The 24649-nt window shown below is 40.7% G+C and overlaps 1 protein-coding gene across 1 annotated transcript in view; it reads right to left on the reverse strand.

The window, feature by feature from the left end:
* The window catches only part of LOC110083648 (protein NDNF), a 67471-nt gene that overhangs the window by 32639 nt on the left and 10183 nt on the right, over window positions 1–24649 (reverse strand). Inside the window, exon 2 of the mRNA XM_072995124.2 lies at window positions 4772–5014. The gene's annotated coding sequence lies outside the window, so the exon portion shown is untranslated. The remainder of the gene's footprint in view (window positions 1–4771; window positions 5015–24649) is intronic.

Consider the following 24649-nt stretch of genomic DNA (forward strand, 5'->3'; position numbering starts at 1 on the left):
ATTACTCTCTTTCTCCCACTGGGTGGTGTGCTTGTTATCTTATGTTTTGCTATGATGAGCAGTGAGGAATGGATAATACAGCTTGTGGGACAAAATCCTATACAGAATTAAATTTTCTTTATCTCAGTGGGAATATGCCCCAATCCTTGACATTTGTACTAGGACATTCCTTGCATTAAGTTAAATGGGAGTGACTCAAAGGCCAGAGCATTTTATCCATTTCCTTGTTCCAGTAGCCTCCCTATTGTACAGTTAATCATGCAACAGATTGTGTGATCAATCTTACAGGCACTGTAAGAGCTGGCATGCAGATGTAAGCTTTCCAATGGGGAGAACACTTCTGTGATTGCATTTCCATGATACATAACATAATAAGATGTTCGCCAAAGTACTTTATGCAAACAATAGCGCCCCTAAATTTGTTTAGCTGTGCACTGGATTGTGGCCCAAGAAGAACGTTGTGACTTGCTGCTTCAGCTTTGTGTAACAGTCAAAATCCATCCAAGGTTAACCATTTAGCCTTAATAGCAGTGTGAAGCTTTTGATCATACAGCAGATAGAAATTTTGAAAATGGGGCAATTATTATTTCTCAAAGGATAGAAGGATGAAAGGATACAGTAAGAAAAATTGTGCAGTATATATTAACATTGTAAAGCATAGACATGCAGAACTAAACATAGCAGCACAGAATATGTTACGGAAGCTACCCATGCACATGGGCAGGCATCAATACAGGCATCGATACACAAACACATACAAATAGTGCTTTGGAAGGTGGTTCAAATCTGAATCCTAACAGATTACTAGATGTGATTAGATTGTTCCAGTAAGTTAATATTATCTTTGTAGTTAAAGGACCAAGGTAATAGCACTTTCTAACATGGCAAAATGGTCTTGTACTATTGAAGTTTGGTAAAGAGCAGCAGCAACAACAACAAAACATTTATATTGGGGATTTGCTTATTCCTTTTTTTATCAGAGTACATGGTAGAAAAAAGGGAAGATGTTTTAGTCCTTTGAGACATGTAGTCTAGCCCAATTTGTAGTACAAATGACCATTCTAGATGCCACTCAAGAAGACAGAAGTGAAGATTATTCACAGTTATCAGCTGTAGCTACAATCAGAAAAAAAAGGTAAAAATTGAATTTCTAGCATGGAGGATGACTTTGGTTGCTTCTCAAAAGGTGGTTAGGGAAAAAGAGGCAAACAACAACAAAGGAACCAGAAACATACAAAAAAGAGGGGCTGACCCAATGACAGAGATGGGAAAACATTTACCAGTCTAATTAGCAGCAGGTAGCAAAACAACAGGGTGTGCCCTCTCCCACTGACACTGAGTGTGAAGCCATGCAAGATTTCCCAGCATGTACAAAGGTTATTTCATACAGATCATAAGCCAACACATACTGGGGAACATTAGGCGTGTTTTTCATAAATGTGTGGCCATGGTCCTGTGCATTTAATGACATGTTGAGAAAAAAGCAGAAGGGCAGGAGATACAGAGCAGCACCCATCCAGCTGTAGCAGCTCTCTTGGATCTTCACACCAGTGAAGAACCTAATTGGAAAGACTTTACAGCATGGATGGGGAATATGCATACTTCCTGGTATTGTTGGAAAGGACCTTCCATGATTCCTCATACTTGGCTATGCTGGCTAGGGCTGGTGGGTAGATGGGCACATATTCTCTTCCATTTGTTTGTTTCAGTTTTGTACCACCCATCTGGCCAAAGGCCATTCTGGGTGGTTTACAACAAGAAACACACAAGAAACATGGTTAAAAATACAGAATACATTCAACCCAAATATGTAAAAATAAAAATAAATACAGTTGAAATAAATTGAAATACAATTAACATGAATAAACAATTAAGATGGTGGAATTAGACCGAGTTAGGCTAAAAAGGTCTACTCACCATTTATAAGTCATTCGTAATAATTTATAAGAAAATATATCCTGCTTTATAGGACTCAGGAAGCATCATCTGACCTTACAGTGTGAGGACCATTCCTTGTTTGAATGACTAATCTCCCTTGAAAGTGGGGGAGGGAGAAAGGGAGAGAATGTATCAGGAGATAATTTTGCATGGAATTTGCATGTACTGGTTTATTAATATAAATGCTATTTAGAAATCATTAGTATAATGTAAATAGAAGCACAGAATATCTCACAATAAAGATGGATGGAGTGACCTGGATGCCTCCCTTGTCTGTTGTTCAGATGCTGGTTCTTGATAAAGAGCTAAAGATTCCAGTTCCTCTTGGGTTTTTGATCCTTAGGCCAGTCTTTTGACTGGACAGAACATCAAACAGAGGCTGACTATGAAGAGAGGATTGTTTCCTGTAAAGAAGAGCACAGCCTATCCAGCTTTTTTGACCACAGTCAGATAATAGCAGTTGTAAGAATGCAATGACTATATAGTATTCATAGTGACTTGAAAGGAGTTTCAGATATCCAATTTTTTGGGGGAATTTTTAAAATTCCGAACCCAAAGGGCTATAAATTCAAATTCAAACTCTGAAAGGAAATTTTAGTGCCAGTGCGTATCCATACTTTGAGCTACTCTGCCCAAAGAAGAAGTGAATAGTCCACGAAGAGATGCCAAACATCCTCATACAATCTAAGCTGGATACCTGAGTGAGTTAGGCATCTGGTTGCAGGGTCAGAGGCTGAGAATTTGATTCTCCACTGTGCCTTCCAAGAGACGAACCAGTCTAGGTAACCTAAGGAAAGCTGGACAGCTCCAGAGTGTTCTCAGATAATGAGAATGGTAAACCAGTTTTCAGTATTATGTATCTTGGTACTATGTAAATTCTGGAAAGGGTTTTCATGGTTTGGAATTGATTTGACAGCATTTAATGTTTATTATTTTTCAATACTCAAAACCTAATAGTTTCTAATCCATTGTTTAATTTTAGTGAGCTACATTGTCATGTAAAAGATTAAGCCTTGAATTGAACAGATGGATTCAGATGAGGTGTTATCACTCAGCTTCACTGCCAATGCAACATGGTGGTTTCAATGTGGGAGTTATAATGCTGACCTATTTTACATAACTTTCCTAAGGATTTTTGAGATTATGTCCATGCTCGCTTATCTATGCCGTAGTTTGTTGCTTTAAATTAACTCGGAGACAAACAAATCAACCACCATTCATTTCCCCATGTTCAGTCCGTTTTTCTCATACCCTTTTGTCAGCTTCTATTTCAGTGTAGGCAGCTGAAGAAACAAGCCAAGAATAACTCAGAGTTTGGGGTTCATATGTAACTACAAGCCAGGGTTTGTAGGTAAACAGCAAACCATGGCTTCAAATTATGATCTGTCACTGGCTAACCAGCTATGTTTTGCTTGTGATGATGAGTTCAAACACACCACTATTGGGAAGTCTTTGGGTCCAAGTCCCAAGTCTGAATCTGAGTCTTTGGTGCTAAGTCCCAAGACCAAATCCAAGTTTTCGGTACCAACTCCTGAGTCCCAAACCCCATGTCCAAGTTTCTATTAAAAACAAGCTTCCCCCCCCCCCCCCCGACGAAAAATTGGAGGGTGGGAGAGTTCCAAGTTATGAGTCAAGTCCAAATCTTTGGAGGGAAAACCAAGTCAAGTCCAAGTCAAGTCACCGGTGTGACTAAAGTCCAACTTGACAACGAGTCCCACGACTCAAATTCCCATCCCCGCACCAAGGCAGAACCAATAAACATGATGTGGTCTTTTTAAACCAATGCGTATAGAGTTTTATACATAGTTGTTGCTGTTGCTGTTCACATTCTCACAGAGCTGCAGACATTATTCATCCTTTTATTAATTTTGCTTTGTGGTACATAAAAGTTGAACATTAAGAAGAGAAGATTAGCATTAAGAATACAATTGAACATTATGAAGACGAAAATAATGAGTGCGGAAGAATTATATAGCATTAATTCTGACAATGGAGACAATGAGACTGCTAAAAGATTGCACTTTAGTTCAAATCATCAATCAAAATGGAGATTTTAGAAGTGCAGCTATGAAGGGAATAGAAAAGTAAGGATATGTCACTGGCGACCAAGATAAGCATCATTTATATTATAGTATCTCCAATCACTGGACAATGGGAAAACATGACCAGAAAAATGGATTAATTTGAAATGTGATTGATGAGGAACTTTACAGATATAAAAACCCCCACAATAAGTGGATGCTAAAGCGTGAACTCTTTCTAGAAGCCAAACATGACCGAACTGAGGCTGTCATATTTTGAGCAGATCATGAGAAGACAAGATTCACTGTAAGAGACAATAATGCTGGGGAAAAAGGCAGCAAGAAAAGAGGAAGACCAAATAGCAGATGGATTGATTCAGTAAAGGGAGGAACCATCTTCAATGTGCAAGACCTAAGCAGGGTGATTAATGACAGAAGCTTTCAGAGGTCACTGGCTGATAGGGTTGCCATAAACCAGAACTGATTTGACAGCAACATAACAACAATACATAAAAGCCACCTGAGGCTGCCACATGATAATTTGTTTAGTGGGTCAGAATCACTATTGGTACTCTGAACTAGAGCACTAATTTAATTAGTGGGATTTCCATAAATGGTAACTCAACATTCAACAATTGCTTCAGTAGATCTGCTATAATTGGGACTAAGCAATAGGATTTAGGCCATTTTAAAAGAATCCTCACATGTATGGGGATTGATGGGTAAAATCAGAATACTTAAAGCTAAGGTAGTAACATTCTTAAGATTTAACCTATAGAAGGAAATGTGTGATTGATTTTATCACTTCTTACCTTGATGTCTGAGAAGAAAGTGAAGAATGAAGCCAATTCCTGTATCTATTTCCGGAGCTGTGAACAGGAGCAAGGCAGACCAAGAGGTTGAGAGATTAGTTCATTATGTACAACCTAACCTCCATTCCTCATCCTCAGCATCTCCATTACCACACCAGAACCTTTGCTGGCCCTTCAGATGACCTTCTCCATTTAACTGCGCAAATACATTTCCATAACACCAATTTATTTTCTTGAAACTACCTGAAAAAAAGGAAAGGGGAAAAAAAGGTTTCCAATTATCTCTTCACAGAACTTGACAGCTCGCTGACTTGTCACCGCTGCCTGCAGCAAGCTAGCTTATCCTGAAGATTAATTCTCTATCAGCTACATTATTATATTTCCTACTCCCCAAGGTCTTCATTAGTCCTTTAACTTCAATTGATAGCTTGCTTTTGGGGCAAACACTAAAGCAGCCCAAAGAGCCCTAGTTTTATTCATATTAGTGATTGCTCAATTAAGATGGCTACCTAGTAATCAAATAGCACACGCTTTTGGCATTAGGAAATCAGAGTTCTGGTGCTTGCCTACCTGAACAAGAAAAGATGCAAAGTGCTTAAATTATCCATTAGTTCTACATGGTGGGAGGGAAACAGCCTTCATTGCAATACTATTTCTCACCTTTAGCTATGTGAAGGGTTGCAACTGAGCAGCATTTGGAGGACCACAATTTTCCCTACTCTGTGATACATCATATGGGGGGGGGCAGGTAAAGTATTGCCCTCCTAATGTTGCTGGCTACCAACCTCTGGTAGTTCAGTAATACCTCAAGATTCTACTGTATGCACTCTACCATTTTGAACAAGCACACACCTGAAGAAGAAAGCAAGCAAACACACAGAGGTGCCCTGTCACACCATGTTTGGTTCTCAGGTGTTGGTTCTTGACTGACTGATGCTAGCTTGCAACTTCAAGCTTAAGTTTTTTGTAATACAGTAGCATGCACTGATGTTACAGGTTACTGGATGTCTATCCATCTTTAACTTGTCTCTACAATCCACTCCACAAGCATTTGTTTTATTTTGCTGTGCTTTTTGAATGTGAACATATGCCTTTAATGCAGTGTTTCCCAGCCTTTGGGTCATGAGCTTTTGGGGTGAGATATTAAAGTTAGTGTGTATGTATGAGAAGAAGGCCCTTTAATGGGGGGAGAGAAAATATCTGAGAAGGGATGACTTTAGTCCAAACAGTTTCCTTTCCCTGACACAGCAAATGAGGAATTCAACTGTTTCGGAGTGTATTTAGTCTTCCCTGGGCTATACTAGAATCTCTTCCCTAAGGATATTTAGTTTAATTCAATAAAATTCTTCTGTGTTTCTCCAAAGTTTGTGGCTCCAAAGTATGTGTGTACTATTTTGGCCACACAAGCTGTGTCATTCCCAAAGAGAAGGAAATTACATTACCCTAGGTCTACAGGGATTGTTTGAGAGCTGATTATCAGAGATTGGTACAAAATGTATTGAAAGTATAACTTAATGATCTGCAGGTTTAAACGACAGGTGCAGCTGATAAAAGGGATGCAATTTAGACTGTTCTTTGCTTCTTTCCAGAGCAATCCAATTTAGAAGGCCTAACCTCTTGAGAAACATTATACAAATTATTCAGTTAACGAAGCAGAAGTCTACTAAACCTCTCAGTCTTAGTCAGACAGATGTCACACGAACCTGGGAACAAAAAGATCTTCTGCATCAAACTTGTCTCTCCAGTGGAGGCAATTCACCACCTTAATGTTTGACATTTCACTTTTGCTTATTACATTTTCTGTGCTCCTGCAAATATAACAAATTTGGAAGATTAAAGCCCCGTTGAGCTCTCTGAACCCAGCTGGATAATATTGAGTTAATCTCTTTTCTATAATACCTATCAAGCCCTCAGATTCTGGTTGAGTTTTAGAGCATTTTGGGAACTGGGTGGGTGGGGAGATAATCTGCTCTAAATGCAAAGCTGCTGAAATTGAAAAGGGTTGATTATTATTTTAACCCCTGAAACATGCAGGCTTTTTGCTCAGCATTTAGCTGTTGTAGTAGAACAGCTCAGCAAATCCAGAACTCCTGCAGACATTAAGCCATATAAAAATACACTAACAAATTAAATCTAGTGGATTGGGCTTGTTGCATGTTCAAATGCCTTGGGGCTTGAGGACCAAGGGAAGGGGTGTCTGGACATTTTAGCAATCTCTGTGATTGACAGTTGCTAAAACCATCTTAGTTTCCTTACTCCTTTTCCTTGCTGAGCTGAAACAGGGGAATTTGGAGGTGACAGGGAGAGAGAGTAAATGAAGCAGGATTAACTCTTGTTTATGAGTGATGATGACCCACATATTGTACAATGTATGAAGAAAGCAGTAACATCCTCCACCACTTGAGAATCCATGGTTTATTTTTCTAAAAGGCTGGAGAGATGCTTTCTCTTTTTATCCTATCTCTCATTCCATGGTTTTAAACTGACTCTGAGCCCCATTAGCCTAAGAGAGAGATACACATCTGCCATTTTGTACACATTTCCCTGAAAGTTAAATCTCACTGAAGATGATGATATTTAAAACTCACTGAATATTATAGTAGGAGCACTAAGTGGGAATGAGCCCCCTGATCATTCCTTCTTTGTGCATTTCCTGCCCACAGACAACCCCTCCCCACAGTTCACCAACCGGCTTGCAGCTTTCAGGAGTGTGGAGAACACTGTCTCATTGCCAGTGCTGGAATAAGATTCAACTGCCAGTGCCATTTGCTTCTGTATGTGAAATAAACATGGGCAGCAATATCTTATCCTTTGCTTCAACTAGATCAGTGGTTCTTAACCTTGGGTTACTCAGGTGTTTTTGAACTGCAACTCCCAGAAACCCCAGGCAGCACAGTTGGTGGTGAATGCTTCCGGGAGTTGCAGTCCAAAAACACCTGAGTAACCCAAGGTTAAGAACCACTGAACTAGATGGCCCTGCAAGAAAAGGGCCAGGAACCAGAGGATTTTCCAATTTACGGGAAAGGAACTTTATCAGTTACAGACTCTAGTGCTCTACATTACATCTGAAATGGCTGTGTGTGGAAATCAGTTGTACCGTATTTGCCAGAAACATGAGTGAATTGAGACACATCTGGAAAGTCTAGCAGCTGTGCTGATCCCACCCTAGTTTTAACAAGGTGGTATGTATGACTGCTTAATTCGGGGTGTGTGTGTCTCTTTTGTGATGGCAGAAAAATTCTCAAACAACAAACTTCCCAAGGGTGGTGGAAAGAGCATTTCCCACTCAATCTCTTGCTGGCCATGTCTGCCATTCAGATTCTGGTTATATATCAAAGGATTAGAAAGCTATGAGAATTTCTGATTGGTTATACACTGTAATATATTGTAGCTTTCCTTTAATATGCCAGTGGGAGAACCAAAATATGGTAGAACTGTAAATGTAGCTTCAGCAACTAGGTGAAGCCGTATACCTCAGCAGTATAATGTATGTCTTACACCAGACCTCTGCCCCTCCTATAAATGCAGCTCCCCTGCCACATTTAGCAGCCCACTCAAAGTTCAGATGCCCTTCCCCCATTGTGTTTGTTTGGAATGCCAGAAACCATGGAGATTAAACACTCAAAATACATGCTTGGTTGGTCACAAGTTATACAGGTGTCTCTAAAAAGAATATCAAAAACGTCTTTCATTTCTTTCTTAAATTTATATCCCTGCTCTCTCAACTATGGCAGGTGAGAACAGTTAAAGGAAACACACTCACATCTACCTTCCCAGTGCAATAAACTGAAAACCCTCAGTTAAAAGCTACAGTTTAATAAAGGCTTTTGATTAAAAGTTCTAGGATTATCATTTCATTTATTTCTGATATTCATGGTATGAACAGTGTTGCTTTTGTGGCCAAAACACCAGCCTTGCACGAAAGACGGAGGTAACAAAAAGGCCTGGGGAAGCCTCAAGTTTTGCAGAAGGCCAACAAAGTGTTCAAAGGGAACTGCTTGAGGAAAGAACGAAATAGCATTTCTTTTCCTTTCTGTGTACAAAAGGTGGCTGGTCTGGCAGTTGAATTCAACAACAGTGGGACAATTGCCTATACAGTTCAAACAGTCTATTACTACTTTAATTATTATGCCTCCATCCTAAAGAATCTGGGGTTTATTATTTGGCGAGATACAGTGGTGCCTCGCTTAACGAGTGCACCGCATAGCGATGTTTCCGTATAGCGATCCCTTTTTCAGGATCGCTATACAGAAACATACCCGATCTTCGCAATGGGGAAAACCTGCATTGCGAAGATCGGGTATTGCGGCGGCCATTTTGGAGCCGCCGAACAGCTGATCGGCGGTTCCAAAATGGCCGCCGGAAGCCCAGAAATGGCTGCCGGCAGCCGTTTTCGCGCCCTGCCCTCGCTTAGCAAAGGCGCGAAAATGGCTGCCGGCACCTGGAATCCTCGCTGAACGGGTAAGTAACGAAGGTATTGGAACGCATTAAACAAAGTTTAATGCGTTCCAATACCTTTCCCCTACCCGTTTAGCGATGATTCCGTATAGCGAGGGTTAATCCTGAACGGATTAATCTCGCTATACGGGGCACCACTGTACTTAAACAATTTCTGCTAAGGAGCTCTAGCACACTCCCTTGAGCTAGTAAGGAGAATTATCAGTATTTCACCAAACTTTTGTTGGTAGTCTTAGTCGTTGTGTCTGACTCTTTGTGACCCCATGGACCAGGGCACGCCAGGCCCTCCTGTCTTCCACTGCCTCCTGGAGTTTGGTCAAATTCATGTTGGTAGCTTCAGTGACACTGTCTAACCATCTCATCTTCTGTTGTCCCCTTCTCCTCTTGCCTTCACTCTTTCCCAACATCAGGGTCTTCACCAAACTACAGAAGGGTAAATCCATTGGTATTAACTTTTATTGGGTGGTTCACCAGAGTTTCGCTGGGTGAGCTAGCTGAAGTTGGCAGAATAGAAAGAATGTCCTCTGACAGGTTAATACCCTCAGGTTGGCAACCAGTTTTGTCATATTGTCATTTATCACTACTATAATCTTGTTTTCTCCAAGGAGCTCAGGATAGCATGTGTTGGGTGACGTAGCTATTCCTTTGCATTGCTTCTATGAGGAAGGTTGCCCCAAAACAGAGGGAGAAAGAGAGGGAGGGAGGGAGAAAAAGAGACTGTTGAATAAATAACCTGGTAAAGTTTGTTGTTGAGCTATGACACAGGATAAATGTAACCACAAAATAAATGCAGTCAATGGCAAAACTCCTGTTGCGTAACACAAACAAAATTGTAAGTTTCAGTCTGTTCATCTCTGATAAATAGAGCCCCTGTCATGATTTGGGGGGTGGGTGGGGGTGCACACAGCAAGTCAGTGTGTTTGTGTGTGTTTGTGTGTATGTGAAGCCTCAAGAATCATGTTGGGGGGGCTCTTTATTTACCAGCACAGAATGAACCAAAACTTACAATTTTTCTTATGTTATGCAACAGGATTTCAGACAATATATTATTATTAAATACACTGTATAATGTGTCATAAAATAAGTGGATAATTATTGCATCAGATGGTGACCTATGAAACAAAATTATGCTTTTATAATACAGCATCCATTTTCTACTAAGCAAACTACAAAATTCAATGAAATCATTGAACAACAAACAATACTGCATTGCTGAATTGATCATTCAATTTAAAAATAACTCTGTTGGTTATGGCTATCTTAAATTCATATCCTGCATAAAATCCACAAGTGAGCAACCAAAATGATACACAAGCATATTTTTAATTTGGATGATCCTAATAGCTGCATTTCTCAACTTTGGATTGTGGATTTGTTTTTCCCTTCATAGGCTACTGGGGCTTTTGTTTGGTTGTTTTTTAATACCCTTTGCAAGGGCTCTCAAATGCTACATTCAACAAGCTAAAACAATTTCAAAGTTGTATGTTTTATTTTTCTAACATTCCCCACAAGAGGCCGGTGTGCTTGACTCTAGTTTAAAGAATACTTCTCCATCAAAGAATGTGTTTCCATCATCAAATATCCCGAATAGAACTCTTCGAGTCAGTGACCAAATTTCAAAGGATTACTATGATTATCTTAGCTTCCTGTTGCTTAGGGAAACTCACATTGGGAAACGCTGTGCTTGGTGGTGAGTAATGAACTTGGATTAGCAGCATTGGCCCAAGACATTGTGCCATCTGGGGAAAGTAACACCCCATCCTGCTTCTCTAAGCAAAGTACCTACCATCCAGAGCCTAGTGGCAGTCTAAGCTGAAGCAGAAGTGCCACTGCACATCATTATTGCCACCCTCCCCCTTCTTGTTGCTGCTACCCTTCCCGGTATCAGTGCTGCAAGTCCCTATTTCTGGCCACTACTGTCAAGAAGTGTACTCCAGAGGAAGGCACCAGGCACTCACATAAAGGGATGGTGTCGCCTCCTGCTCAGCCAGCTTTGTAGAAAAGCCTGGCTCTAAAAGGTCCTTCTTCAGAGCTAGGCAATGGGGTGGTGGCGGGGGGGGGGGGGATCCATGGAGCTGGCCTGTGCTAGCTGCCAGAGGCTGACCATCATGCTTAATTCTGAGGAAAACCAGAGCAGAACCAGGCCCTGAGGCCCTGGGAAGTGCAGTGGCAGCAAAGGCAGTGGGGAGCCTGGCAATTCACCATTCCTGGCATTCTGTTACCTGAGCCAGCCACCTTAGGAGCCAAATGTAGCCTTATTCTGGCACCTGTGGCAGAAAATCTGAGAAGTATATATTTTCCTGTTTTAGGCAAGATGTTCAAATAATAATAAATTATTGAACAGAGTAATAATCAAATAAATAAATTGTGATTTGACGTATCTTCCTGACACTCCAAATGTGAGGCAGCCACCTCATTCTGCAGTAAAAGCAAGGCCAGCCCTGTGAACTAGTGGCCAGCTAGTTACAAACATACCTGGAGGAGCACGACTGCCTTGAGCCATTCCAGTCTGGATTCAGGCTGTGAGGGGTACGGAGATGATCCTTGTTGCACTGCACAATGACCTGTTAAGGGAGGCCGACCACGGGCAAAAATACCCTGCTGATCCTCCTTGATCTCTCAGTGGTTTTTGATACCATCGACCACAATATCCTCTTGGGAAGGCTCTCTGAGATCAGGATTGGGGGGCTGTCATTAAGCTGGCTCCAGTCTTTTCTCGGGGCCCCTATCCAGAGAGTTCAGCATGGAAATGATTTGTTATCCCTTTGGACACTCAATTGTGGGATGACCGAGGGGTCATCAATACCCCAATGCTAACATCCATGTGAAGCCACTGGAAGAAATCATCAGGAGACTTGGAGTAAGGTGTCATCAGTATGCTGGCTTTATTTGTTAAAAACAGGCCCAAAATAATGCTTATGATAGATTAGATTAGATTAGATTAGATTAGATTAGATTAGATTAGATTAGGTAGGTAGGTAGGTAGGTAGGTAGGAAGGAAGGAAGGAAGGAAGGAAGCAAGCAAGCAAGCAAGCAAGCAAGCAAGCAAGCAAGCAAGCAAGCAAGCAAGCAAGCAAGCATCCTGGCTCAACTGTAGCTTTCTTTTCCCAGTACTTTACTGACTTGCTAAAAACAGAAGGTGAAATTGACAACCTGCCCATTTAGGTGCTTTGTTAGCCTTTCAATTTCATGGTAAAGCAATTTTCATGCGTTCTTTCTTTTTTTCCTTTGTCACCTTCCTAGCTATGCTTTTCCTTTATGGCTAATTATTGTGGCTCTTGCCATGCTTTCCTTTACAGCCAGCAGAGGGTGCAATGTGAAAGGCTAACGTATTCAAGAAACTGCTGGAAAACTGTCCCACAGAATGTTTTTGGTGCCTGTTTTATAAAGCATTATGAATATTTCACATGAAATATGGAAGCTACATTTCTGCTTAATGAGAAGTACAGAATGATTAAGCATGTAGATATATTTGAAATGGTCTTACTATGTAAATTGCCTTTGCATTCCAATATTAGGGCAGCTAATTGAATTTGCTATTTCCTTTTTGCAAATGTTCAAATTTATTATTCCCTGATTAATCAGGAAGAGAGAGGGGAGAGGATGAATGTGATATTGTGGAATCTTGCCAGTTTGCAACTGCAATTTTGTTTCAATCCAAACTAATTATAATTATCTTTACTGTCAAGTTGCTAAGAAAGAGATTGCTATAATTTGACACCTATAAATCCAAAACAAAAAAAATATTTGAAATGAATACAGAAGGTTCTGTTGCACTGGTCTCTCTGTCAAAGTAGTTCTTTCTTATCATCACTACTTCTCCACTAGAATGAGTTTTTTTCGTTGAGTCATAGTCAACTCTAGAATGTTTTCTTTCATTCTGTGCATACACTCACTCACACTCACAGGATGTGCCATTTGTTTTGTTTTTTGTTTTGTTTTTACTCCAGCTCCCAGAATTCTCCAAGAATTCTGCAGGCAGAATTCTGGGAGTTCCAGACCACAGACTCAGACCTACAGACACCTACATTTTGCTCACTTTTACCATGTCTTTTCCCAAGGCTACATGGCTTGTCTTGGGCCTTGCTTCCTGTTGTTAATGCACCCCTCATTAAAGAAGAAGATGTCATATGGCTTCCCAGGAATCATAACTCTTTGGGAGGCATCCTCCATAGGGCCTAAAGGGCACCAAGACTATAAATCTCATGAGAGGACAGACAGTAGCAGCTTCTTCTTTTAAGTGTGGATCTGTGGGCTGGAACTCCCAGAATTCCATCCGGGAAATGTTGGGAGCTGGAGTTGCAGAAGAATTTCCTGTGCAAATCTCACAATTTTTTGTATTGATGATGCCTTATAGCAATTTAGTTCTGAAACCTGGAGAGAATATTGTGTGGTTTTTTTTTTTGGACGAGTGTGGCTGCAACGCTACAATCTTTCAGTCAGTGTACCTTTCTCTTGGTTCTGTGGGGCTACTTCTAAGGGAGCACTGCAAACATAGTAAACTTGGGAAGGATTTGGAAATTTATACCAAGTAAGAAAAATAAAAACAATAATGCAAACTCAGTCTGAATGAAATGCGACCAAAATTACAAAACCAAACCAAAAAATGCTCCTGACTTTTACCCGCAATCAAAGCATCACCTGTAGGAAAATGGATTCCCTGAAAATGTCTGTAATCCAAATATGTTAAGAACTAAATCTCATGAGCGTCTTCCCTCATACAAGGCTTTGTTGTATCACAAGAAGAGTTTTCCCTTCCCTTCTCCCTCCTGCAACATGTGCTGCCATCCTGTTACACAAATTAAGGCAATGAGAGCCCAATGTCCATTCCAAGGGATTAAAAGCTCATTTACTGCCCATTTCTGTCTCTCTTTCTGAACCGACACTTTACAATCACAGTGTGTTCCTCAGGATTTTCCCATCCAGTGGGCAGAATCAAATACCAGGATGATTTGGAGAGTTGTGATTAAAAAGAGAGAGAGAAAAAAATTAACATTTCCAACCTTGGGTTGGACCATTGATCAATTATAGGATACACTTACTGGCAGCCCTAGGGGTGCAGAGAGGGTCTTGCCCAGATCTAACTGGAAATGCTGCAAGTTGAAACCAGAAAGCATGTGTACAAGTACCAAAGTGCAATCTTTCCACAAAAAGAGTTGATGTCTTTCTTCTGGCAAGCCATTATTATATTTTTATTTAAACAGAGCTTTGGCCACAGGTCAGTGTGGTTTTGCTGCTGCTACTGGTTTAAACTGGTTTAATTGTCTTTGAATATTTTTAAACCATAATGATGTATATCAGCTTTTAATCTGACGATTTCTGTAATATAGTTTTAATATTGTAGTTGACTGAGTTTTAGCTGAACCTATTCTTACAGTAACTGTTTGTTGTGAGCTGCCTTGGGTCCTGCAAGAGAAAAAGGTAGGATATAAAATACAAGAGTGGAAAGAACATGTGGAATTGACCCCTCCAGTGAAAATTCAGCCTTTATTGTAGAAGATGCATTTCCCAGAATTTTAGACCAAGGACACCTTGTGTACGGAAAGACATCTTGGAACTAGTTGTTTCACTTGGCAGAAGTTGTGATCCATAGTAGTGTGCTGGGTTTTTCATGTGTTCACCAAAGGTATTTGGTTATACCTTTGTATGTTGGGTTGAGAAGGACATTCCTTGAAGCGAGGAGACCTTCTGGATCAGTGTGTAGTGTGCTTTGAGGTGCATACAGCTCAAGAGAGAACCTGACCGTCATCCTAGCTCCATTCAGACTTTATGGAACTGGGTACTCTAAACCCAGGACGAGGTAGGAATGGTAACCTTTCAATTCCTGTCATGTTTCTGTCACTCTCTTCTTGTGGAGAACAGCTTTCTGGAGAGAAGAGGCTTTTCTGTCTTGGCTCTTTCCGAGTTGTTTGCAGAGCTTTCCAGAACTGTACCAGGAGATGGTTGGTATAAATGCCTTCCCCTTCCTCAGATATTTTGGCATCAACAACCCTAAACCTAAATAGCACCCCCTCCCATGGCTTAGGTCAATAGGATGAGAGGATCTATGTCGCTTGTGGAGCCATGGTGGAATACAGTGGACCCTCGACTTACAGACGGCTCGACTTACAGACTTTTCGAGTTACAGACTCCTCTGGCTGCAAAATTTAGATTCAACTTGCAGCTGGAGAATCGACTTACAGACCAGAAAAAAACCAAAATGGAACAAAAATAGAATAAAAACCGCTGGTTATGGGATTAATTGGTTTTCAATGCATTGTAGGTCAATGGAGATTCGACCTACAGACTTTTCGACTTGCAGTCACCATTCCAATACAGATTAATTCCTTAAGTAGAGGGTCCACTGTATAAGCATAGAATAAACAAAACTTAGCATCAAAGGATTTTGAATGGCATTAAAATGTGGAAGCTAGGGCAAAGGGGAAAAATGAAATTCCTGTATTTATTAGTGAGAGTATGGGATAAGAAAAGAAGTCATTACAACTACCGCTTTCTACCTGGAGCAATATTTTTTTATCTCTTTATGTGGATGGAGAATCCACACACATCCCTGCTTTCATTTGAAGTAAAGATGATATTAAATTGAAAACAGCAGAATTTTTAGCTTGAGCAGAGTATCAGTAATCCTAACAGTAACATGAGGTTACCCATCACTGAATGAGCAGATTAGATAATTTTGGGAAGTGTACCCAGTTCTCCATATTAGTAATTGTTCAGCAATTTTAGGCAGAAGATGAAAGAACTGAGAAGACTTGTATAAAGTTACAGTCAGTTTCAAACAATTGGTTCATCACATAGATGAGCTTAAAAGGAATTGTAAAGCAAATATTCTCACATACTAAGATGCACAACAGAGATTATCAATTTGTTGAACAGAGTGGTGATTAGAGTGATGGGCTGGGACGAGGAAGGTCCAGGTTTTAATGTGTTCCCCTCTCAGCCATGAAATTCATTGTGTAACTTCAGGCCAATCACACACTCTTAGCTTAACCTGCCTAACAGGGCTGTTAAGGAGATACAGTGGGGCAGAGGGGAGCCAGGCATGATGCCTTGAAGTTATTGGAGAAAAAGTGGTATATAAATGTTACTCATAAATAACATCACTTTTTCAGGTTCTAAGGGCCACATGGATTGGGGGTTTCATGTAAATATACATAGATATGCAGAGCTTGGAAAAAGATAAGTTTTGCAATTATGAATCCATCTGGCTGGGGATTTTGTTGCAGAGTTTTGAATTTCTGGTAAGATTCCTTTTTGCTACACAGTAGAAGTATGGAGATTCAGAGAGGGTCTCGGAGGCCAGAGTTATTTCTCATTAATTGGCACTTAACGTCGCAATAAGTCACTCAGAGACATTTGTAAGAGAAAGAATAAAAACTTGCAATTACTTCCAATTGCTTGAAATTACAGACTTGTGTGCTGCTTTCTTTACTGTATGCATACTTAGCAAGCAAGCAACAGCAAACAAACAAGTGCCACCAACCCAGAAAAGAGAGGGAGAGAACACTCTGCAGAGAGATGGGACTCTCTTTAAATTCAAAGGCTGGGAGAAACAAATGGTTAGTGCTGGATAGGCAGATAATTATCCAAGGCAGGAAGAGTCCCTTCCAGTCACACTAACCACAGACAGCATGAAAGGTTGCAAATAAAACTTGCAACAGATTCCAGATGTTTTAGTCCAAAAAAGTAGTTGCTCTGAACTCTGCACTTCTCTGCGCTCATGCCCCAGCCATCCTGATACAGATTGCTGGGAAGAATTGATTTTTTCCCCTGTTGCTGTTCATAATTAGCAACAGGCCAAGAGCAATCTATTTTCTTCCTCCCAAATGATGGCTGATCAACTGGCTAGTGGGGGAAAGTGTGCCATGGGTTGCCTGTAAGTGATATACAATGGTGAGGCATCATTGATTGCATCCCAGAAGTTGCTTACTACTTATTTAAAGCACATTTCTCCCTTCTCTTAGGTTTACTCTTCAGAAGGCAGAACATCAAAGGAAAAGTGGATAGGTAAGGAAGAGGAAAACAAGCAAATCCTGTGCTTGTTTTTATGCTGAGCAGTCCTTAAAACAAGCAACAATGAGCGGAACAGACTGTGGCCTGCTGATGCGATTGTCTTCGTATATCTAGAATACAGCTTGATGTTATTGGCCTGCCAGGTTGTGACTTTTCTCTTCTTGCTGGAATCTGCCAGCATCTTGTTTCTCCTTCTATTACAGAGGAAGCTGAGAGGACCCAGCTACTACGGCTTCCCGAGCAGAGAGTCCATGTTTTTTTAATATATTTTATTTTTAACAAAGGGTGACAAACAGGAAAAGGGGGATTGAGGTTAAAGGGGAAAAGGAGAAACAATGACATATTAACATCCATTCTATACATATTGCCATGTCAAAATTCCAAATTACTCTTTTTACTATTTTCTGCCTTCCAAGTTTAAGTTCTCATTTCAATGTATGCTCTTCATACGATGTCTATTGACTCAATCCATTCATAGAATAAGTCCCATCTTTCAGTTGCCTTTTGTAAAGGACCGTCCATCACTTCTGATAAAATGTCCATTTCCGCTGTTTCCCTTATCTTCTCTATAAGATCTTCTTGTTTCGGAACCATCGGACTTTTCCAATTTTTGGCATATGGAATTCTGGCTGCAGTGACTATGTATAACTATATACTCCTTTGTCTTATCTATGTTATCAGGTATCATACTCAATAAAAACTGTTCTGGGGTTAATGGCACCTTACAGAGCAATATTTGTTGCAACACAGCATGTACTCTTTTCCAATACTGTTTCACTACTCTACATGAACACCAAATGTGATAATAACTTCCCACTTGTGCTTCACATTTCCAACACACATTTGATACATCTGTATACATCTTTGACAATTTTTTCTGGAGTCATATGCCACCTGTAAAACATCTTGTATATATTTCCTTAAAATTAACCGATCTTGTAAGCTTTATATTATTTTGCCATATTTTCAACCATTGATCAATATCAATATTATGCCCTATGTTTTGTGCCCACTTAATCATACATTCTTTAACCATTTCATCTTGCATTTTGATTTCTAACAGATAGTTATACATTTTCTTAACTATTTTATCTTTTGAACCTAGTAAAAGCTTATCAAACATCGTTTGTTCTGAGTAGAAACCTTCTATTTTATCTTTTATATGTCTAGATTCCAGCTGTGCTCTGGACCACCAGTCTATATAAATATTCTGTGTCTCTAGCTCTTCTTTGGACCTTAATTCACCATCCTTTTAAAATAAATATTGATATCTTAAAAGTTTTGCTTTTGTCATGAGATTAGGTTGTGTAAAGGCCTCTCTAGGTGATACCCATACAGGTGTTTTTTTTAAAAATAAATTTGTTGTATAATCTTTCTCCACGTTCCCAATAAAGCTCTTCTTATCATATGTAAATTAAAATGCTTTTGCTCTTTATCCTTTTTATACCATAAATAAGCATGCCAGCCTAGCTGTAAATTATGTCCTTCCAAGTTGAGTACTCTATCATTTTCCAAAGTTATCCATTCTTTTATCCAATCTAAAATACAGGATCTATAATACAGAACCCAGTCTGGAAGACCAAAGCCAGCCCTCTGTTTAGCATCTTGCATTGCTTTAATTTTAAATATACCCATCAATCACCATGACAGATAATCTCTCCCCCCTTATCACAACTATACATCCACAACAAAAACATGCTGATCACCATCATCACCCTATCTCCTGAAAAAGACAAAAGCTGTTCCCACAGCTATAAATAGCCACCCAACAAACAGCAAAAGAGCATGGACAGAGTTCCTAGTCCTGTTCCTCTGAAGATGCCACCACAGAAACTGGTGAAACGTCAGGAAGAACAACCTTCAGAAAACAGCCAAAGAGCCCAAAAAACCCGCAACAACCACCAACACTTGAAGTTATTATGCTGGTTTTGAATTGTATTGTTATTATTACACTGGTATTATGAAATGATAACCAGTTACAGATAACGTTGTTACTTGAAACTTCCAAGCATTCAGAGAATTAAACTGATTTAAACTTACAGTCAAGGTCAACAACACAAGCAGGAATGTGTGATATGAGCTGCAAGGCAATGGCAGTTTAGAATTTTCAAAAAATGAAAGAAGAAAGGACAGAAGGAGATGATTGGCTGATTGGCTATTGATGTCACAATGGCTGTTAACAAAAACTGAGAAACATTACTATAGTTGTGGATGGTGGTGCTGGTGGTGATTAGAGCATTTTATTGGCAGTCAGGGGAGGGGTATATTTCCACAGCATAATTTTTTCTAAACCCGTTTTCCTGTTCATTCCTTTGAACTTCCTGATGATTTTTTTCTCCTGACTGTGCTTGTGGACCAGTTCAGGAATAGGACACAGCAATGGGGTTACATGAAGACATTTGTACTCTCACGAACACGGGAATGACCCTTACAGAAGATACCATCATTCAACATCAGTGTCATGCAGGACCCACATTTTAGAACTCCCTGGGAGCTATATGTGACTTTTCATCTGCAGTCTGGCTCCCCAGGGAGCAATCTGTCAAAGTCACAAATAGCATGCAGACATCTTTCACCCAACAGCCTTTACAATGATAAGGCTCGTTTATATTATATTATATTCATTGGCCTCAGAGGTGCTAAAATGATTGTGTGACCTATAGAGCTAACTGGAAAGATATCTTGTGAGTAGCAGGATATTCATATAGAATGTACTGTTGAATGTTCTATTTCTTACAGCAAGTGGATATTCCTGTGCATGTTAAATTTTAATAAAAACCAGCGAATGTGTCCCAAATACATGGGGTGGAGTGCGGTGAAGAAGAAGAAAAATCTGTCATTTCCATAGTCCCACAGGGTAACTCCACAATTCAGTGGAGTTTTCCTGTCAGTTGTGTAATGCAATAAAATTATGAAACAGATGGTAAGATTTGGAGAAGCTTCATATTGGTCTTATGTTCATTTATTAATTTTCTTTTTCGAAGGAGGTATTTTTATTCTTGTAGTGACTCACCTGTAAGTTAATGGCATCCTCATTCTCTAGCTCTTGTCAACGTTTCCAAACCAATGTGTGGCCATGTCACTGCTCTTTGACAATTGTGGGGGGAAGGAGAAGGAATGCTCATTATGGTTTCCTTTCAGAGACACATTTATCTTAGTGTGCCAGTGTGTTGCAATTGCACCCCCTGTTTTTCTGTATAACAAGGATGTGGAATAAAACATCTAGATCTTCTTAAACTGCAGATCCCATCACCCACCCCATTACTTGCTGACTGTGACTGATGTGAGCTGCAACCTAAAAACATCTGGAAGGCCATCTGTTTACCTGCTACACAGGGTGCCAGGCTTCAGTGAGTTGCACAACAGGAGCTGTAGTCAGGAGCTGAGGCGGCTCAGTGGGATGCAGCACCTAGAAGGAGCCCAGAGTTCAAATCTCTACTGTTTTTCCCAGGAAAGGGGGCAGGTAAGATCATCTGGAGCATGTAGTGATGGGACTGGGTGCCCAGCTACCTGTGTGGCCTTGGGTGAGGGGCAGCATCCCAGAGCACCACCAGAAGGAGGGAGCGGGAAATTACTTCTGAGAACTTCACACCTAGAAAGATCTGATAAGGTTGCCTTAAGTCTGTCTCCAATGCTTAAGAACTGGTGAGCAATGACTTTGATGGAGGCTCACTTCTTTGGAAGAAGATGGCAAATAATTATTAATTACTGTAGCAGTCTGTAGAAGCAACACTATCATAGGGTTGGCAGTTAACATGTTTGCTTACTGTTGACATTTATGTCATGTTTCTGACAAAATAGGCTGAGGGTTATGAACATTTATGCTGCACTGAAACAACGTCTTTAAGCTACTGTGACATTCATTTGGTATTTGTTTGTAACATTCCGTTGAATGTAATAAAGGATCCTTGGTTCAAAATATTCCAGAATCAGTCTGATTGACAAGTAATTGCTAGTAACTTTATGCTTAAATTTTAAGATTTTCCTCCCAATAAGAAAAGAAGGTGGAAATATTGGTAACAACATTAATTTGATGGGGGTATTCCCCTCCCTCCAATTCCGATTCTTTGATATGGGTCATAAAAATATGGAAGGCATTTTTAATCAACTGTAGACCTCACAAATGCATTCAGAACTGAGCAAAATTCCTCACAAACACAAATTCTACTTCAAATGACTGTGAAGGAAGTTAAAGCCTAGGGAGTGGATTAACCTCTCCTTTTGCTGTTTAATATTAATGCTCTACAAAAATTAAGTTTTGGGATGAATATATGTATATATGAAGTTATTATAATGTTCTATATTACAGTGGTGCCTCGTATAGCGACATTAATCCGTGCAGCAAAAATCGCTGCTAAGCGATTTCGTCGCTATACGATTTTATAAAGCCCATAGAAACGCATTAAAACCTGTTTAATGTGTTCCTATGGGCAAAAACCTGACCTTAAAGCGAAGATCCTCCATACGGTGGACATTTTCGCTGCCTCTAAAGTGAGAAATCCGCGCGAAAACACAGCAGGTGGCTATTTTTTTTACCCAGCAGCCATTTTGGAACCGCCGATCAGCTGTTAAAAAATCATTGCTTTGCGATGATCGGTAAGCGAAACAGGGAACCGATCATCGCAAAGCGAAAAAAACGCATAGGAAACATCACAATGCGATCGCTTTTGCGATCGCAAAAAGTTTGTTGCTATGCGGTTTTGGCGCTAAATGGAGCGCCCGTTAAGCGAGGCACCACTGTAATTTGTTTATGGTATTATTATGCATTCAATTTGGTATTCAACTGCTTCATTTTTTATTTTGGTATTATTGTAATTATATCATTTTTACTTTGTTATTAAACATTTTGCACGTGGATGAAAATAAATGGTTTCTAGATATTTTATAAAAACCTTGGATGATTCCAGTAAAATCTGTCAGTGGGACCTTTCCTATTCTGTTCTCTCCTCCAGGACACTCTATTCCGCCTTATCCTTGGTGTTTTTCTGCCCTCTCCAGTCAGTCTGTACTTCTTGGTTACATTCCTTATTGGGTTGTTTTGGGGCCCATGTAACCACCTGATCGTGAAAATGCAAACAAGTCTAAAGTGGTTGCAAAACCAGATAGGCGGGGTATACCTGTAGTAGGCATCCTTCAGTCTCGAAAGACTATGGTGACATGCTCTGTATGGAGGACTTGGAATAACGTTTAGTGTGGCTGAAGAGGCCAATTCGAGAGTGACAATCTCTTCCACACTGAAGACAAATCCAATCTGTCCCCTGTCCAGCTCCCTGGTTTTGCTGCTTTTGTGACTTCCTCTTTGCCTCGGCCTGCTGGGCAAGGGTCTCTTCAAATTGGGAGAGGCCGTGATGCAGTGCCTGCCTCCAGGCTGAACGCTCAGATGTCAGGGTTTCCCATCTGTTGAGGTCTATTCCTAAGGCCTTCAGGTCCCTCTTGCAGATATCCTTGTATCGCAGTTGTGGTCTCCCTCTGGGGCGATTTCCCTGCACTAATTCTCCATACAGGAGATCCTTTGGAATCTGACCATCAGCCATTCTCACGACGTGCCCAAGCCAACGTAGGCGTCGCTGTTTCAATAATGTATACATGCTGAATATTCCAGCTCGTTCTAGGACTACTCTGTTCGGAACTTTGTCCTGCCAGGTGATGCCAAAAATCCGTCGGAGGCAACGCATATGGAAGGTGTACAGCTTCCTCTCCTGCCGTGCACAAAGGGTCCAGGATTCAGTGCAGTACAGGAGTGTGCTCAGGACACAGGCTCTATAGACCTGTATCTTGGTGTGTGTCGTCAGCTTCTTATTGAGCCATACTCTCTTTGTGAGTCTAGAGAACATGGTAGCTGCTTTGCCAATGCGTTTATCCAGCTTGACATCCAGGGAGAGGGTGTCAGAGATAGTTGAACCAAGGTACACAAAGTCATGAACAACCTCCATTTCTTGTGTGGAGATGGTAATAGAAGGAGGTGAGTCCACGGCATGGCCCATGACTTGTGTTTTCTTCAGGCTGATTGTTAGTCCAAAGTCATGGCAGGCCTTGCTGAAACATTTCAGCAAGGCCGGTATACCTGTAAATAGAATAAATAAATAAATAAAATACAAGTCAGGGCTTCTCTGTATCTCATGCAACAGTGACAATATGATGGCTATTAGACATGGGTGCTTCGTATTTGTATCCAGCGGATACGAATACAAAATGTGGCACTGCAGGTGACACAGTAGTCCAATCCCCACCCACCCCCAGAACCAGCCTGGTCCACTCATCAGGCTCTGTGTGGCACCCATGTCCATCTGTATTGTCATTGCACCAACTGCAGAAGTAGTCCAGCTGGTGCTTTCCTGCCTCTCCCCACAGCCGACCACTCAACAGCTGCATGGGGAGTCTTGTCTTCTTCCCTCTTCGCTGGTGTGGTTGACTGTGGGGAGAGGCGGGGAAATCAGACTACTTCTACAACTGGTGTGATGCTGATGCTGATGGATGCGGATGCAGCACAGAGCCTGGTGAGTGGACCAGGTTGGTTCTGGGGGTGAGTGGAAATGGATTGCCGTGGAACCTGTGGTGCTGCACTTCATATTCATATCCTGTGTCTAATGGCTATGCCTTGCCTAATAATTTATTTTACTTAGCTATTTCATTAACTTATCTCTATAATTCAGTTTATTCTGAAAATCCCCCAAATATTTGGTTTTCATATAATTTGTCTGCAGATATCAATGCATGGGCCTTAGTGTCAACCACTACAGTAGGACCTCTTCACCTTAGCCAATCAGACATTGCAATCTATAAAGTAATGTGTACCTCATTGAGAGATTACTCTATAAACTGCCAGATGTCACTTTCAAGATTATTGGGGACTGGAAATATGGCACAGATAATGGGTTTCAGGACTGTGTTTTCCAGGCTTCATAGTGCCCTCCTTCACCATTGCAGCTCATCTGTTTTGTTTTTGTTTGTTTTTGTTTTTGGTGGCTTGAGAAAAACACAAGTAGGCTTGGCCAACAGTCAGCTTAGTGTTGTCTGGCTGCCTGCCTGGGAGTTGTCCAACAGAGGTAGCAGTCACAGGATCTAGGCTGAACAAGAGAGGAGTTATCCAGAAAGTATCTAACAAAGATCAAGTTTAGAGAGGCTGTTACCAGTGCCTGCCAGGCAACAACTGAGTTTAAGAAGGGGAGGGTCACTTGTGGCCCTCCAAATATTGTTGGATTGCAACTTCCATATACTAACTAGAATACCCAATGGGAATTGCAGCCCAACATCTTTTGAAAAGTCACCCATTTCTCAGCCTTGGCTGAAGTACTCAGTCTGGCTCCCTCATCTTTCTTCTCTACTAGCAAGGCCCCAGTTCAAGCTATATATATAATGATTCTTCTGAATATACTCTGACATGGGATATTTCTTTTTATCAGATGT

The sequence above is a fragment of the Pogona vitticeps genome, chromosome 3, assembly GCF_051106095.1.
Source record: "Pogona vitticeps strain Pit_001003342236 chromosome 3, PviZW2.1, whole genome shotgun sequence".
Lineage (NCBI taxonomy): Eukaryota > Metazoa > Chordata > Lepidosauria > Squamata > Agamidae > Pogona > Pogona vitticeps.